Here is a 12,350-nt window from a genome sequence, read left to right as displayed (position 1 = left end):
ACATGTGATCCCAGAACTGCTCGCAGGGGCAGGAGGGAATAAAGTCCACGCACACCCCACAGCGCGAACACGTGCACATCCCAACACACAGGCAGGACGATGCAGGTGGTGCTCGCGCTCTCCCCGGGAAACCAGCACAGAAAGAACCAGTGAGAGAAGCCTCACGTTCACAGCTCTGGTCCTCGTGGGGGACCTGAACCGCTCTGGTGCCTGCCGGACGGACAAATCCAGCAGGGATCAAGCGATGCAGGAGATTTCTAGTGCACATTTCCTGGCAGGGGTGATGGAGGAACGAAGGAGGAGAGGTGCTCTGCTGGACCTGGCCCTGGTGAACAAGGCAGAACTGGTTGGGGATTTGAAAGCCAGCAGCAGCCTTGGCTGCAGGGAGCCTGAGGTGGTAGAGTTGAGGATGCGGAGGGGAGGGAGCAGGGCAAAAAGCCAAGACCACAGCCCTGGCTTCCAGGAGAGCAGAGTTCCACCCCGCCAGAGACCCCAACTCTGCTCCCTGCTCTGGCCAGGCCCAGCCTTGGGAACCAGCTGGTGGCCACGAGGAGCCAGAACAAGGCGGGGGAAGAGTGGGGTGGGGAGGCACGGCGAGTATCTGTTCAGAAAAATTGTCTGCTGGGCTGTCTGCGTCTTCCCCAGACAGGGAGATTCCCTGAGCCGTGGCTGACAGCTCCGAGCGATAAGGGTGTAAATCGACTTTAGCGAGAAACTCCCTCAGAGCTGAAAACTGGAATGCTGACTTTTTGAGGTCCTCCTTGAGTAAGTTCATGGGCAGACCTGTTAACACATGCTGTTACCTTACTCACAGTTGGAGGATTTTTTGCAGGGAACCACTGAACAAATTAAAACACGTCGGGGCTCTGGGGAAGTGTCTCGTCAAGAGCTGCTTCAATAAGCCTTAAAACTGGGGGTGCCCCAACGCCAAATAGATGGGGTACCCTATGCTCAATCAGCCGTGATGGTCCAGCAGAAAAGCAAGGGAACAGCGGGAAAGGAGGGGCTGCTTAAGCCGCAGAAGCAGTGTCCCTACAGTCCCCTGAGACAGGAGCTGAGAAAAATGGCTGGAGAAGATCAGGAGCAGGGAAAGGTGTGGCAGGGACCATACAAGAGCCAGCAGGGTCCCTAAACCAAGAAAGGCTCGCCTTCAGGAATAACAACCTTTTAATCTGCCTTAAGGCCCTGAAAGCAGAGGCACTCGACTTTATCGTGGATACGGGAGCACAAATGTTACCCCAAAAGTACTGTAGAAGCAGGGGGATTCAATACCACAGTTTAGGTAGCGTTGGGCTCAGAAATACCCACTTGGGGAGCTTTGGGGCTTAAAGCCAGTAATGCAGCATGTTTTTTGTGATCAGAAATAACCATTGAGGGAGATTTTGGGCTCACATGCAGCTATTTGGGGAGATTTTTGGAGCCCAGGGAGCTTTTGGGCTGAGAAACAGCCACTTAGGGAGCTGTGGGACCGAGAAACTGCCACTTCAAGCTATTTTGCATTCTGAAGCACTGATTTCGGCAGCTCCTGGGCTCAGAAACAGCAATTTAGTGAGGTTTTGGGCTTCAGAAAACCCATCCAGAGAGCTTTGGGGTCAAAAAAACTCAGTTTGGGAGGTTTTGGCATCCTGATCTTCTTTTTCGGGAGCTCTGGGGCTCCGAAACACTAACATAAGGCACTTTGTTGCTCAGAAGCAACATAATATAAATATAAATATAGGGAGCTTTTAGCAATTGTTTTGTGATCAGAAATAACCATTTCGGGAGCCTTTGGTCTCGGTCACCCTCCTTTAGGGTGGTTTTGGGCTCCCAAACACCCGTTTAGGGAGATTTTTGGCTCAGACACACCCACTTGGGGAGCTTTTAGTCTGCGAAACATCCACTTCAGAAACTTCTGGGCTGAAAAACCGCCACTAAGGGAGCTTTTGGGGTCTAAAGCAGTGATGTAGGGAGGTTTTGGGGTCTAAACCGCTGATTTATGGGGAGACAGTGGGGTAGCCCTGTATGTTCGGGAGTGCTTTGACTATGTAGAGCTTGACGATGGTGGTGACAGGGTTGAGCGTGTCTGGGTAAGAATCAGGGGGGAGGCCACCAAGGCAGGTGTCACGGTGGGAGTCTGTTATAGGCACATTTTGGGCTCTGCCTTTCAGGACTGGAACAGGTGGTGACAGCCCTGTCCTGTCCCCCTCCAGCAGCAGGAGGAGATGATCATCCCTGCCTGACCCCCCACTATCCCCTGGGAGCCATGGGCCATTTCCCTCTAATGATCAATAAACCCCTTCAGCAAAGCTGCGCTCTGTGGGGGTGTGTGTCCCTGTCCATGTCCCCTCTCTTCTGCCAGTGCCCCGGGTCCTCTCTGGCTGCACCACCGCCACGAGCAGAGTGGCTGAGGGAGCCCGGAGGCCTGGGGTGTCTCTGTAAAGGAGATCCCCTTCCCACCCAGCACGTGGCCCCCGATCAGGGCAGATTAGGGCAAAGTGGAGTGTCCCCCCAGGAGGCTGGGAGAGGCAAGGCGCAGATGGTGACAGCCCTTGGAGTACGCGGTGCTTTGGAGGCACAGCGGGAAACAGGTTCTTACCGGGGCTCCAGTGAGCACCATCCCCCACATCACACAACGGGGTGTCGGGGCAGGAGAGGAGCATGGACAGGCAGCCCAGAGCCCCGGGTCCTCTGCCCCGCTCTAGGAGGGGTGGTGGTTCCCTGCCCTGGCTTCACAGGAGATGTCAGAGCCCCACGCTGGGCCCATGTGCCTTCCTGGACCCCCAGCCCCACACCCTTGTTGGGGGCACCTGCCATCACAGACCAGGAAGGCAGGTCATGGGCTCCCAACACTGGACGGACCTCTCCCCATCCCTCACAATGTGTGGCCCAGCTTTGTGGGACTTTGTGTTCATTATCTCTCGGCTGTGGTTTTGTCTCTCCAGGCAGGCACTGAATTACCAACTTTTACATTAGGAATTGTTCCCTCACCCTGCATTTTTCGTCACATTTTCCCCTGCGTGTGATGATCTGAAAGGGTCTTTTCCAACCTCAATGATTCTCTATGATTTCATGTCTTCAGCAGGGTCGACTGCAGGGGAATATTTCTGAGGCGGATGGGGGGACCTGAGAGTCTCCAGGGCAGCGGATTGCAAGCGGGGCTGATGGGCAGCATCATCCTGTGGCTTGTCCCTGGGCTGTGGGGTTGGGGCAGGAGCTGTCAGCTGGGAAACCAAAAAAGGGTTTCCTTTTTTTTGGAAGAAAAAAGAAAAAGGGGAAGCCAGAACCCAAAATTTACCAAGACACAGGCGTGACAGAGCAAACATGAAGCCAAGGAGAAGAAACGAACCTCGCTGCTCACAGTAATTGGTGGGCCATGGAGAAAGCACAGGCGCCACTTCCAGGAAGGTCAGCCTGGACTCTGCAAGAGTGTGACCCAGGGGGCCCCTGGCCTGGGAGGGATGCGGGAATTGATAGAGCTGTGTGAACCCGTGAGCGATGTGCAGGGGAAGGGGGAGCAGGAGGAATAAAGATGGGGATTGACAGAATCATAGAATCATGGAATACCAGGTTGGAAGGGACCTCAAGGATTCTCTGGTGCAACCTTTCTTGGCAAAAGCTCCATCTAGACAAGATGTCCCAGCACCCCATCCAGGGTTCCTTTTGTTCCTGGAGCCATTAGAGCCCTCCACACGCTTCTGACCCACAGAGATTCCACCAAGAGCTCCTCGACCTCACTCACCTTGTGGGTCAGTTAGAAGCAGCTGCTTCACAGTTCCAAGGTTATGGTGCTAAGCCTCCTATCTCTGCTGTGGGAGTGTCCAATTTGGGGATCTTTTTGAACAAAGAAGAAATAGGTGGCGTTCTGGAGTCCGTGTCTCTGGAACTGTTCAGACAGCTTCCATCGGAAGTCTTTTTGCACTGAAGCCCACTAGCCTTTTGACTAACATCTGGCATGGTTTGCTAACGCAACAGTTAAAAAAAATAATGATGCCTTCAAGTAATAACAAAAGCAAAAAAAATACTGCCAGACGAGCCACATTTTGATTATACCTTCTTTCTTTTCTGTCAGGTTTCTGCAGGCAAAAAATGGTGGAGATCTTTTCATATGAGATGCTTCTATCTTCATGCCTTCCTTCAGTACACTTAGGTTATTCGCCTGCCTGTAAACTAATATGAAATTTAGTGTTGTAGCTCTTTTTTTTGCCACAAGGTTGAAACACAGCACCATGGGATGTCCTGTACAGGCCAAGCATCAAATACAGATATCAGTGCAAGTCTGAGGAAGTCACCCCACCTGGCCTGAAACTCGGGCAAGACTTGTGATGCATTTTCCTGGGCTTTTCTCGTATCCCAAAGTGCGAGCTAAAAAGGTCGGGTCTTACTGCATTTACTCATGTTGTGTGAGCACAGCTCAGGCGGGTACCAGGGAGAAACTCTTCCTCAGTGCAAACCAACGTTCAAAGGAGTCCACCGTTCAGAACTCTTTCTGCAAACACACTTGTCCCTTTAGAAGAGTTACGTGATTTCCTCAGTTCTTCATTGCGATAGCTGGGCATGAGCCTGACAGCACACGTGCACGTCTGAAAGGCACAAGAGCAGCCAGCTTGGGAAGAAGTGAAGAGGTGATAGCAAAGACCTATGCTTTCAAACACCTCCTCACCCCCACACCCCTTTATTCTGGCATCGTCTGACAACACTTGCAATCTTACTTTATTTCTACATCTACCAAAAGTAGTAACGGAAGACGAAGGTTTACATGCAAGACTGCATGTCATTACAACGTGACAACTCCCAGACGTTCAAAGTTCTGGGATGACATCATACACAAACTGTAATTTTGGAAAAATGCTGTCAACAGGCATCAGCAACTTCTTTTAGAGCCTGGTACAGTTAATTCCCACTTGCAAAGTGCAGCAACTGACAACCGTTTTGGACAAGCGTATCTACAGGCAGTGCAGGGACATCTCCTGGCTTCACATTGGACTGTCCACTTCATGAAACACAGTTCCTTCGTGAGTGTGTTTACTATGATCTGCCGAACTGTTACTTCACATAGGGTATATGGTGTATGACTGTAGTACACACACACTTTTGGTTCCAGATGGACTTCCTTTGGCAAAGTGTCCAAATAGTCTGTTTTTAAAGCTCATCTTCTCTATGTTGCTCTCTACAGAAATAGCTAAGAGCTAATACCAGAAGGAAGCGCAACTCACTGTGCAAAGCTACTTCCACTAGAATAAAACAAATGAAACCCTACAGGCCTAGAGCAAAATACAGGCTTACCTCTGTCTGCGAATGGCCGTACAGCGTACGTGAAATCAGTCTTGACGCTTCCTGCATTTTCCACTTTCTTAAATACAATGCCAAGAAACCACATTGTCACATAGCCTCTCGTAGCCGTTCCACAGCATGGCTGTTTACTTCCAAGTGTAACGAGGTCTTGACCTAATTTGCCTTGCCTTGTTCATAGGCATTGTCAACTTCCCCATCACAAGTAAAAATATTCATAATTAGTATTTCCCTTCTTATGATATCGTTTCCATAACAAATACAGCAGGAAAGCCTATGTTTAATAGCTTTGCATTACGTCTAAATCAAAACTGCAACTTCCTACGTGTTTTACCTATCGCATTGTACAACCTGCACTTGAGAAAGTTTGCACAAGACAAGAATAGCTTTTAGAGCTTGCTAGCATTCGAGATCTTTCCAGTGCATAGAAGTCCACCATCTGCCTTTCACTGCCCCATTCTCCCGACAGAGGCAATAACTAGAGAGTGACATCAAGGACAATGTCCGTTAGATCTATCAGATATTACTAATATCCAGTTCTTTTAGTCAACACTAGATATTTCTCAGTTGCCTGCCTGTATTACTGAAAATTGGATCTCCGAACTTCAAAGTTGAGGAAAATGGCACTTGGAGAGTCTTACTGAAAGAGTGATTATGTCCAAAAGAATCTGTCCCCCTTTTTGGAATTTAAAAGAAATTAATAAAACTCTTATTTCTCTCTCAAGTGTAGCAGACAGCCAGGCATATACAAAGAAGGGCTGTTAAGAGAGAAAGGAGCACACATGGCTTACTACCTATTCATCCGTCAGCCATCTGTTTAAATGAGAAGTCTGTTGCAGTTTAATGTTTTGCCAAGTCTTGCTACGATTTGTCCACCACAGCGAACAGCTCCAACATATTCCTGTTCTGACAGATCCTAATTTTATACAAGAAGTTAACTGAAATGGATTTGTTCTGGGTTTTGTCACTTATTCTTAGCTTTACAAAGCTGCAAGCCATTTCTACTGCGTGTGCTGAGAGACAACGGGTAAGTTTACACGATTCCAGTTCAGGGAGTTGCCTTCAGCCATCAGGGCAGTGTAGGAGCGTTCACTGTGACTGCATTTCCCGGACTCGTGAGGTCAGCTTGTGTCGTGGTTGTACCCCAACCAGTAACTGAGCACCACGCAGCCGCTCGCTCACTCCCCCACAGCGGGATGGGGGACAGAATCAAGTTAAAGTGAGAAAACCCGTGGGCTGAGATAAAGACAGTTCAATAAGTAAAGCAAAAGCCGTGCGCACAAGGAATGCAAAGCAAGGAGTTCATTCCCCACTTCCCATGGGCAGGCAGGTGTTCAGCCATCTCCAGGAAAGCAGGGCTCTATCACGTGTAACGGCGACTTGGGAAGACAAACGCCATCACTCCAAACACCAACCCCGCCCCGTCATTCCTCTTCCCCAAACCCCTTATAAAGCTGAGCATGACGTCATATGGTATGGAATATCCCTTTGTCAGTTGAGGTAACTGTCCCAGCTGTGTCCCCTCCGAAATCCTTGTGCACCCCCAGCCATCCTGCTGGTGGGGAGGTGAGAGGAGCAGAAAAGGCCTTGGCTCTGTGTAAGCCCTGCTCAGCAACAACAAAAACATCTCTGTGTAACAAAAACATCTCTATGTTATCAACACTGTTTCCAGCACAAATCCCAAACACAGCCCCAGACTGGCTGCTGGGAAGACAATTAACTCTGTCTCAGCTGAAACCAGGACAGCTCATGATCCAGCCTCTGGTCCACAGCAGCAGCCAGACCGACCCTGACCAAGTGGAGATTTTCCCGCAGTGGCCAGAAGGGTGGTCGGGGCCTGGAGCACGTTATGTCCAAGGAGAGGCTGAGAGAGCTGCCCTGTTTTGAGAAATCCCTCAGAGCCAAACACTGTAGCAAGGGCCCGGGGGAGATGGTGGGATCTCAGCCAACGGAGGTATTCCAAATTTGTTGAGACAAGGCCCTGAGCACCTGATCTGTCAGGAGCTGTCTGAGGAGGGGTTAGGACTAGAGACCAGTGAAAAGATTTTCCTTTTTCAAAGAGTCTTTCTGTGTGCCAGCCTTTCTGCAACACTGACAGCTCCCACCCAGCTGAAAGCACTTTGGGAGACGATGGTTCCCCTTTTGTACCAGGAAGAACCATAGTGTGAAGACATCCCCCAAGGCTCACACGTGCAGCCAGCACAGCGTGAGGCACTCATCCCCAGGGAAGCATTCCTGGGCTGGTGCTCAGAACCTGCTGTGGGCTGAGGACCATCAGAGCCCATCGCCAAGGGCAGCATGTCCAGGATCTCCTGGGACTGTGCAGGCAGGCCATGGTGCCCAGCTCCAGCAGAGACACCCACGGCAGGTCCCTGCATGGGCTCAGAGCAGGGCACATGGAGACACCCAACAGCCAGCGCAGAGGCACTGTGGCAATGCCTATAGGCTGACAGCGGGCTGAAGAGTGTGGGGCAAGAGGAGGAGACCTCCTCAGCTGGGCTGGCCAAGCCCTGCTGCCCAACATGGCCCCCCGGCCCTGCAGTGCAGGCACTAGATAGAGCAGGGTGTGTTCATGGAGTGGGGAAACATCTCCAGCAGCAAATTCCCCATGGAAGCCCTCCATGCCTCCACCCCCAGCAGCCCTCCATTTAGCAGCCCCCCACCAGTACCTGCCCCTGCACAACCTCAGTCGTGTCCCATGCAGGTGTCAGCAGTCAGCCGTGCGGTGGGATCTGCAGGGTCTGGGACAGAAGAGAGACGGCACCGGGCTGGCCGTGCCCCAGGACAGGCACTGAGCCCAGCAGGAGGACGGAGCTGGCCCCACAACAAAGGTCCCTCCCCAGGGCTGGGTGTATGGCCAGAGAGGGAAATGGACAATGCCTGGGGCGGTTTCTCCCAATTGCCCTGGGGCAGCTTCCCCAGCGTGTCCAGGGAACATGGCACAGACCAGCTCCTCTCTCCTGCACCTCTGATGACTTGCTTCCTTCTCCAGGAGATCAGGCTCTGCTCTACGTGCCCACTGGAGCGGGTCCTCACCCTGGATGGTCACAGAACTCCGATAACGTCAGGCTTTTCCTGTCCTGGGCACCTTCCAGTCCAGCCCATCCCCTCCCCGGCTCTCCCCCACCTTCCCTGGCCTCTCCCCAGCGCAGCCCAGCAGAGCAGCCCAGTCTGGGCTGGCAGTCTGGGCTGCTGCAGAGCTCTGGGCACTCACCCCACAGCCCCAGCCCCTCTGAAGGGCACAGCAGCTGCTGGGAGGCAGAGGGGGGTCTCAGCCTCCCCATCGGCCCCAGGGCTGCAGCTGGCCCCAAGTGCCAGCACAGGCCACTCACTCTCGGCCTCTCCTGCATTGACGCTGCAGGGGATCCCCAGCCCTGACCGCCTTTGCCCCACTCTGCCTCCCCGCCAGCCCTGCTCCCCAGGACACCAGGAGAGTCCTGGCCCTGCGCCTCCTCAGGCACCTCCTGCATCTCTCCAGTCTCCTGCCCTGTGCCTGCTGCATCTTCACGGACTCCCAGAGCACTGCAGAGTCTTTGGTTGGGGGTACCTGGAGTGAGTGCTCTGCCCTGGGGGGACTTAATCTCAGGGTCTTTCACCTTCTGAGTCTTGTCCTGGTTCTGGCAAGGATAGAGTTAATTTCCCAAGGAGCCAGGACAGGTGACCCAAGCTGGCCGGGGGCTATTCCATACCATCTGACATCATGCTCACCATAAAAGGGGGCTAGTCGGGCAGGGGCGGGTTTGATGCGTCGGCGTGGTTCCGGGACGGGTCGAGCGTCCCGTGGGTAGATCGTCGGATCGGTAAATCGTTCTCTGTTATCACCCATTGTTACTACCTGTTATCAGAACTGTTGTTGATTGTTTCCCTCTCCCTTGCTCTCCCAGTAAACTGCCCTTATCCCAACCCTCTAGGCTTTGCCGTTGTTTTTCCGTTCTCTTCCCCATCCCGCCGGGGGTGGGGTGAGCGAGCGGTGCGTGGCACTTAGCTACCGGCTGGGGCTAAACCACATCAGTCTCCATTCACTTCCCACCACGGAGTACATGCACTGTCCCCATCCTCTCCTGACCACACCAGATTGCTTTCCACATGGACGGACATCTGCCATCAGCCCCATCATACCTGTGACAGCCTGAGGAAGGTGACTGGGAGCTCGTGCACCATTTCCAATGCCCCTGGACACCAAGAAGAGAGCCTTCAACTAAGTGCTTGGTGTCTAACAGTGATACCATGAGATTATTTCCCCAAACAGAAGGAGAAAACCGGGCAGAAGACACTTGGAAAGTCCAATGCCTCTGTCTTGTTCTTCGCCACAACTGTATCAAGGAGAGCCCAGGCTGCAGGTACCTCCCTCAGGAGATCCCCTTTTATTGCAGAGAGGCTATTAGGAAGGCAAAAGGTGACACATGGTTCTTCAAGGATCAGACACAACAGGACAGAGCCTCAAGAGAAGTGCTATGAAGACAAGCATTTACCTCTAAGTATGATTATCAAAGAAAAAAAAACAAACAAAAAAATCAAAAACGGGGAGAGGCTTAAATTATGTTCTGGGCACTCTGCAGACAAGGGGACACAAATTACTGTTGGTGGTGCAAGGTCCATTGGATTAGTTTCCTCAGGGCCTCCCTAAGCTCCTGGTTCCTCACGCTGTAGATGAGGGGGTTCACTGCTGGAGGCACCACCGAGTACAGAACTGCCACCACCAGGTCCAGGGATGGGGAGGAGATGGAGGGGGGTTTAAGGTGAGCAAACACAGCAGTGCTGACAAGCAGGGAGACCACAGCCAGGTGAGGGAGGCACGTGGAAAAGGCTTTGTGCCGTCCCTGCTCAGAGGGGATCCTCAGCACGGCCCTGAAAATCTGCACATAGGACAGCACAATGAAAACAAAACAACCAAAAACTAAGAAACAGCTTAATATAAGAAGCCCAACTTCCCGGAGATAGTCTGAGTCTGAGCAGGAGAGCTTGAGGATCTGGGGAACATCGCAGAAGAACTGGTCCAGGGCATTACCCTGGCAGAGTGGTATAGAAAATGTATTGGCCGTGTGCAGCACAGCATAGAGAAACCCACTGCCCCAGGCAGCTGCTGCCACGTGGACACAAGCTCTGCTGTCCAGCAGGGTCCCGTAGTGCAGGGGTTGGCAGATGGCAACGTAGCGGTCATAGGCCATGACTGTGAGAAGGAAATATTCTGCTGAGATCAGAAAGTAAAAGAGTAAGACCTGTGCAGCACATCCTGTGTAGGAGATGGCCCTGGTGTCCCAGAACAAGTTGGCCATGGCTTTAGGGCACAGTGGTGGAGATGGAGCCCAGGTCGAGGATGGAGAGGTTGAGGAGGAAGAAGTACATGGGGGTGTGGAGGTGGTGGTGGCAGGCGATGGCAGTGATGATGAGGCCGTTGCCCAGGAGAGCAGCCAGGTAGATGCCCAGGAAGAGCCAGAAGTGCAAGAGCTGCAGCTCCCGTGTGTCTGCGAATGCCAGGAGGAGGAACTCATTCATGGAGCTCCTGTTGGACATGTGCTATTTCTTGGCATGGGGCTGGTTAAAAAAAAGCAAAGGACAGGGGAAAGTTAGGATAGACTCCTCTGAGCAAAGCTTCTTGCTTTTTCATAGAAATGCCCAATAATCAAAATGCATTTCCTTTCTCTGTTTTCTGCTGAGTGTGTTGTGAGAAGCTGAGGAGACAGCTGTGCTCAGCTGCAGTGGGTACTTGGAGCTGGCTTCTGACAGCTCCAATCTACACAACCCATGTCAGATGTAATCCACCTTCAATGGAGAAATTAAATCTCCGCACTCATGAGCTGGAAAAGTGCAGGCTGCACAAGAGAAGCTTAGCATGTCCTTATAGGAATGTTGTTTGTGTTTTTTATTTTCGACCATTACATCAGGGGATTTTTGCCTTGAGGAATAGAAATACTCATTTCCTGATCAAAAATGGAAAGAGTCTTGAGACAGTTCACGCAAAAGGGCTCAGGTCTTTGTAGCTTAGTGCAGAGTCAGGAGAGCTGCACTGTCCATTAGACCCCTAGTGAAATACCCTGCACTTTTGATTCTGTTGCCTTGAAGGTGACAACAAACATAAATTACTCTCTAAAAAATAGAACAAAAAAAGACTCTAAGGAGAGCAGAGGAGTCCTGTTTCAAAGGGCAGATCTGCAAAAATGTTCTTTTTCCCAGCCCAGAGGTGTGGTTGTGATTGAGAGAGAAGGACACAGCCCCTCTCAGAGAGAAGCAAAGGCCTCTGAGAGGAGAGAACTGACCTCCAAGGAAAAGCTCAGCACTCCCTGGGATCCTACAGCACAGCCGTGCTCTTCTGGGGCAGCTCCCAAGCCCAGCAGCACAGGCAAAGCAGACAGTCCGATGTCCTGAAGATGGGATGTCCTAAAGGCAGAGTCAGCTCATTGCTCAGCAGACAACGCCCAGCAGACATCGAGAGGGAGGGACCAAAAGAGAGCAGGCTGAAGGCAGCCTAGCCCAGGGCTTGTCTGCAGTTTCCTCCCACTCCCTGCCCATGTCTCTGCTGCCTGGAGCTGTCCCTGCCAGGAGCTGTTGCTCTGTCCACACCTCTCCTCCCTGTCCCTGCTCACAGAGCCCATCCCACCCTCTGTGTGCTCAGCTCTGCCCTGCAGACCCCTCCTGGCAGCAGGGCACTGCCCAGGGGCACCTCTGTGTTGGCAGGTCTTAAGGAGAAGAGCAGATCAGCCCTGAAGAGACCACAAAGGTGATGTGAATGCTTTCTCTGGGCTGAGGTGGGTTTATTAGGTCCCTTGAAAAACCTTTTCCTCACTCACTCTGATGCTGTAGGAGTGTCTGTCTCCTCTGCAAAAGTAAAAGCTCCATTACCATTTCCATCTACCATCACAGCTGGAATGTGGAAGCACTGACTCTGGGAAGCACCTTTCTTGCCATGTAGCCATTGCCTTGATGTGCTTCTTGAAAAGTGCCCTGTGAAATGTCCCAGGGGTGATCTGGAGCTGTGAGAAGCCTGGACACACTCAGCACCCTCTCAAAAGTAGAAAGACCCTGCCCTGCCCTAACAGGGGTTTCTTCTTCCACCCACAGCTTCTCCCTGCAATTGCATGGGG

The sequence above is a fragment of the Balearica regulorum genome, chromosome 31 (genome assembly GCF_011004875.1).
Source record: "Balearica regulorum gibbericeps isolate bBalReg1 chromosome 31, bBalReg1.pri, whole genome shotgun sequence".
Lineage (NCBI taxonomy): Eukaryota > Metazoa > Chordata > Aves > Gruiformes > Gruidae > Balearica > Balearica regulorum.
This window is presented reverse-complemented; position numbering follows the sequence as displayed.